At 40.1% G+C, this 6,411-nt stretch overlaps 1 protein-coding gene across 2 annotated transcripts in view; it reads left to right on the top strand.

The window, feature by feature from the left end:
* The first annotated feature begins 737 nt into the window (after window positions 1-737).
* The window catches only part of LOC128696883 (adhesive plaque matrix protein-like), a 207,285-nt gene continuing 201,611 nt past the window's right edge, over window positions 738-6,411 (top strand). Inside the window, exon 1 of one of the 2 annotated variants that reach the window (XM_070096115.1) lies at window positions 738-922. The gene's annotated coding sequence lies outside the window, so the exon portion shown is untranslated. The remainder of the gene's footprint in view (window positions 923-6,411) is intronic. The other variant, XM_053788315.2, reaches the window with a different exon arrangement.

Below are 6,411 nucleotides of genomic sequence, written 5' to 3'. Positions count from 1 at the left end.
CTGAGAGAGAAAGAGAAAGAGAGACAGACACACAGTGAGAGACTGACGGTAATGGAGGGGTTGGCTGTGAGTACTGTATTGTCGCTTTAGGTGTGCCCAACACAGCGTGGTGTGAGTGGGGAATGAGAGGTGAGGGCGGGGGGCGGGAGAAAGGGTGGGTGGTTGTGTGAGTGAGAGGTGTGGGGTTATGTGGGGGAGGGTGAGAGATGGGGTTGCGGGAGAAGGGGTAAGAGGTGAAGGGTTGTGTAGGTAGGGGTGAGAGGTGAAGGGTTGTGTGGGTAGGGGCGAGAAGTGAAGGGTTGTGTGGGTAGGGATGAGAGGTGAAGGGTTTTGGGGAAGGGGTGAGAGGTGATGGGTTGTGTGAGGTAGGGGTGAAAGGTTGTGGGGAAGGATGTTGGAGGATAAGAGGTAAGTGATGGTAGGAGTGATGGCTGTGGCTGTGATTCTAGCTGTGGCTGTTTCTGGCTGTAAGTGTGGTTCTGCCTGTGACTGGTGCTAGCTGTGGCTGTGGTTCTGGCTTGTGCCAGCGGTGGATTGTGGCACTGTTACTGACATCACTCCCTCAGTGTTGTTATTGCTGCCAGTGGTTGAGCAGAATCAGTGTTGACGGTGTTAATAGAAGTGGGAATTGATGGTGATGGTGGAAAATAGGTGGCTGGCGGTGGAAGGGCGGCGGCGGCGTGCGATGGCGGAGGTGGCGGCGGTAGTGGCTGGAGGCTGGAGGCAAGCGCCAGTTGGGTGTGTAAGAGTGTGTAGAGCGGGTGCATCCGTGGAGCTCAGTGCCTCGCAGACACACGCAACACCAGCTCTAGTAGTCATGGTGAGGCAAGCCAGCAACTAATACGCTCACTACTGCACGCAGATACGTGTTATTCAGAGACACGTGCAGCACGGCAAAGAAAACAAGTAGAACTTGATCAAGGTATGATCAGCATCTTGAACGAAACGTGTTGCTAATAGCACTCTATCATCAGTATTCTTTGTGGCGTTTCTGGTGTTCCCCGCGCGACCTCTTGCTTGTCAGTGCGTGAATAAGACCCAGTATGTGTTCATGGCATTTAATTGAGAAGACATTTCTCCCACCCGGGACTCAAGCTGTGCTAGAAATTCTAGTGTGTAAAAGAGTCTTATTAGTGTTGATTCTGGAATTCTAGAACCGTCGTTGCATTTCATCTGGTGGAAGTTGTATTGTGTGTATCACGTTATGGTAAACCGGTGCATATTGCTTATCAAGTCCAAAGTGGTGTCTAAAAATTGTCAGTTATATCAGAAAACGCCTTAAACCTGGCATTGAAAAGTCAGTATATTAAAAAAAAAAGGATCTTTCTCTTGTCTTTCTGTGTGTGATATGTCACTATTTTTTTTCAAACGAGACCTTGTTTAAAACGCTAGCCTCAATATCTTAATTTTTTGCTATAGCAGACTAGAATGCTTTACGAGAGCCTCAAGTTCTCAAGGTGTGAGTGTATTCCAATCACGGTATTGTGACATATTTTTCATTGATTTTGGTCTGTGATGAGTTAGAGCAAACGAGGTCAAACATTTGCGGGGGAGGGGGGGTGACCCCAAAGCCAGAGAGATGAACGCTTGTGCAGTGACCTAGAACGAGGTCACCGTTCGTGTGCTCTCCATCGTCGAGCTGAAGTTCGGGTCTTCAGCTCTTAATACAGTATCTACTGTGAGGATACATTGTAGACTGAACTTGAATTGGCGTAAATATCACTGGGCGTAGAGGTTTGTCAAGTTATGTTTCGCTCTGTGCAGAGCTTTCTCAAACGATGTTACGCTCTGTGTGGACGTTATGTCATATATTGCTGTTTGTAGCTTTCTAGAGTCGTATTTGTGTTTCTTTAGTCATGTTACGCTGTCTAGAGCTTTCTAGAGTTATACTTCACTGTCTAGAGCTTTCTAGAGTTATGTTTCACTGTCTAGAGCTTTATAGCTATGTTTCGCTGTTTAGAGCTTCCTCAACCCCGCAAGACTTGACAAAGCTCTATACATACAAGAAAACGTTGACCCAATTAATGCTTGTTCTGTAACGTGCATATTTTTATATTCACTCTCTTGTCGACAGTGGGAAATTTGGAGTGTCGACACGTCTTTGGTAAGGAAATAAGTGCGACCGTGTAATAAGTATAGCTTTCAAGTACTTATTTATGTAGTATTGTATCGTAGTGTAGCGTTGTTGTATCATTGATTGTAAATTACAATAAGCGATATATATATATATATATATATATATATATATATATATATATATATATATATATATATATATATATATATATATATATATATATATATATATATATATATATATATATATATATATATATACACACACACACACGTATATATTTATTTATTGGGTTTTTAGTGTTTTGTGAGTGATTATATTTGGTTTGTGTTTGTTTAATGACTCGCCACCCACCCCGCCGACGGAAGTGAACCGTGACTTGCCGGAAGTGAACTGTAACTTACCGGAAGTAAACCACGATTTACCGGAAGTGAACCGTGACTTGCCGGAAGTGAACAGTAATTTGCCGGAAGTGAAGTGACCCCCGCCATAAATTAACCGTGACTCCGGAAAGCGACCAGCGACCTACAGGAAGTGACCACTGACCAGCCGGAAGTGACCCGTTACGCACCAGAAATGTGATGCAGATTAGGAGGGAGTTTATCAGCATATTCTCCAGTCGTCGAAAGAGAAATTTTGTTTAGATTTTGTCAACTTAAAGATGTCGCGAGAGCGTCGTGTCCTGTGCCTCGGTGCTGTAAACCCGTACGGGACCAGGGGTCACTTTGCGGTGGAAGGGTGGCATAGGGGTGCCACCCTCCCAGTATAAAGGTGCCACCCTCCCACTGTGAAGGCAGTTATGGACATGGGTGCCGTCTCTTACCCAGGCGCCGTATGACCCTTACGGGTTTAGAACTCCTCCATGAGTATTACGGGCTCAGTGGGTTACATGTTAGACACCTGAACATGTTCGCGCTCAGAACATGTACCCTTCGAGAATGAACATATACGCCAGTGGAATGAACACGTACGTCAGAGGAATGAACAGTACCCCACAGGAGTAAACATGTATGCTTCAAGAATGAACATGCACGTCACAGGAATGAGCATATTCACTCTGGAATGAACATGTTCACCATGACAACTGAACTACGCCACTACCGCAGAGAGTGTTTATAAAGTGGATCAGTGCCACGGAGTGGAACGTTCTTTACCTAGAAGAACGTTTAAAGTGGAATGAGCGTCCTTTCCCTATACAAGAACGTTTTGAAATGGGGCAAGTGGTTCCTCCCTCTATAAAGACACGTTCAAAGTGTGGTAGTGGGATGAACGTTCTTTGAACGTGGGAGAACGTGATCTGAACTCACTTCAAAACACTGCCAAGGCCTTCAACTACCAACGTAATTATTTAATCACATCTTTCATTAGGAGATATTTTTATTTTGGTCCTGAGTTTCAAACTTAGGAACAAAAATGAATAATTTTTTTGAAAAACCTGATTAAAGGGAATAATTGTGATTTTTTTTATTTCTTCAATAAAAATGGCAGAATTTAAAGCTTAAAGTTAATTTTTTTTGAAAAGGATAAAATTCAAAATTGTATGTATATATATATATATATATATATATATATATATATATATATATATATATATATATATATATATATATATATATATATATATATATATATATATATGGAGAGAGAGATACACAAGTATTTTATTTCTCTAGCTTTCACCATCGTTCAAAAGTTACTAGAAAGTTATGTTAATTTAGCGTAGTTAACGACTTAAGACAAAATATACTGATCATTTTTTTTTTCACATTAACATTTTTAACTGGGCCTCATGAGTGTCACCATAACGTTAGGCTGTTAACTTGTGTTAACACCGTGACTTTGAACATTGTGAGAATGTTAACGGTATGCATATTTAACGTAACATTAGAGGTTAATATTTTAAAGTTGTGTGTTAGACTTGTGGGATTACCCAGTCATATTGGCGTTCACTTACAGTTTTCTAAGGCTTGTCAGACGGAGGATCGAGTTGTTATCCTCATTGTGTTCATTGACCCACATGCTTTGACTGCTTCAAATAATAATAATACCGAATTCTGCTACTGCTGTTGCTACTACTATTACTGTTATTACTACTGCTACTGCTAATGATGATAATAGTAATAATATACTACTAATTATCATAGTAATATACTACTACTACTGCTAATTATAATAGTAATAACATACTACTACTAATTCTAACAGTAATAACATACTACTACTAATTATAACAGTAATAACATACTACTACTAATTCTAACAGTAATAACATACTACTACTAATTATAATACTAATAACATACTACTACTAATTATAACAGTAATAACATACTACTACTAATTATAACAGTAATAACATACTACTACTAATTATAACAGTAATAACATACTACTACTAATTATAATAGTAATAACATATTACTACTACTACTATTTTTATTAATGTGGGAAAAAATGGTCTGAAGTAATTATGGCACTGTGGTATTTAATAACTGGTATATGTTTTTTTCCATTGCGTGAATATTACATGATTATGGTTTTTAATTCACAGTTTAATTAGGTGAGGGTAGTGGGGAAATGCTAATGTTTGAAAGATAATTACAGTAGACATTACAGTAATGGCATAATTAATTACATTCAAAGTCATTAAAATTTCAGTGAAGGATTAGAGGCGAATGCATTGTAAGATATATATTTAACTATGTATATAAGAACAGATGTAATGAGATCACAGTAAACAGGGGATATCACAATATGCAAAACAATCACAGTGAAAATAATGTGAGAAATCACGAAAGTGCTTTTGAGGTTCACTATTTTTTCATAATGGTTGTTTTGCAAATAACAGGATCAAGGCTGTCAAGAAGTCCCTGTGTTATTTATGTATTTATTGACGTCTGGGTGCTGCTGCTGCTGTTTGCTCTTCGACGTAGTCAAGGCAGACAGACTAAGCAGGAACTGCTTCGTGAAATATGTTAAGTTTCTGCTTGAAGACAGGGGGCGGTCGGTAATTCTCTTCATGTATGGAGGAAGAGAATATGAAAGCCTGCCTTTCTTTATGCTTCCTGAGGAATAATTTAACATTCTTATTGCACACCTTTCAGATGAGAATATTGTTATTCTCTGTAGTTAGTATGTTATAAATTGATAACATTCGCTTATGAGCTGAGGGGAAGAAACTATAACAAGCTGTGATTTTTTCGTTTAAATGCGACAGTTATCGCTTTGATAATGATGGATAGGGTGTTTCATTATCCACTGTATGTGTTTCTTGTACCATAAAAGGAACCTAAATGCGAGTTAAGTTTAAAGTGAGAGAGGGATACGTATGTTTGAGGAATAAGAGTGGTATATATGCTTCCTCTTCCTCACCATGTGTCCACTCGTGCTTTGTGTGTTCTCCCGCATCCCTGTTTCGGCAAGGGTTTTTAATAATAGTAAGCGGGATGCTAAACTCTATAGTTAATAAACCAGAATAATTAAAGAAAGCCAAGCAGTGTGACTTACTTGCGTTGGAACCTGTAGATCCTCCTAGGACACAACCCACAACAGTCTCCTAACACCCAGGTACCTATTTACACATGTATGAACACGGGAAGCAGGTGCAAAGGGACCTGACCTTACGTCTCTCCTCTCCCAGAATCTGAACACATTAAACATTAAGTTGTGAGATAAAGTGTCGTCTACAGTGCTGGGAGATACTAGCTGTCTGTAGAGTTAAGTGCTGTAAAATGCTTTGTAACACTTTGTTTTCTTTCCTCCGGGAAAAGAAGAGATGTGTATATTTTTTCCTGAGTCAGCTGAATAAGGTCCCTGAACGAGGCTGAAATATACATATCTGTCATGTGGTTAATGTTTGTGTGGTGTCTCAGTCTTACAAGGTCGCTACGTATTGCTGACAGAACTTAACGGAGTTCGATCCCATGGCAATAGGTTGTAACTGACCTGCCAGTTTTGCGAATGGGTTGTCAGGGAGTTCGAAACTCTGACGTTCTGTTAATTGTTTAAAGTCGTTTTATTACGGTTTTACAAGTCAGTATTTATAGTGTTAGAAGTGGTAGTTCCTGTGTCACCACCGCCCATGAATGACGATCCAGCTGCAGCTTTTTCAAAGCGTGTTACAGGCTCCTTCCTCAGGGTCACTCACAGACCCTCCCAGCATCGCTCCCTCACAGCCTCCACTGCCCGTCACAGCCCCCTGCCTCCTCCACAGGAAGCCAGACACAGTGTGCTGGCAAGAAACAGCGTAGATGATTCTCTTTAATTACTGCCGGCATGACAGTAAGAAATTAAATGTTGCAGAGATGTTCCGACGTGGTAAATTATTCTTTATT

The sequence above is a fragment of the Cherax quadricarinatus genome, chromosome 52 (assembly GCF_038502225.1).
Source record: "Cherax quadricarinatus isolate ZL_2023a chromosome 52, ASM3850222v1, whole genome shotgun sequence".
Lineage (NCBI taxonomy): Eukaryota > Metazoa > Arthropoda > Malacostraca > Decapoda > Parastacidae > Cherax > Cherax quadricarinatus.
This window is presented reverse-complemented; position numbering and strand designations above follow the sequence as displayed.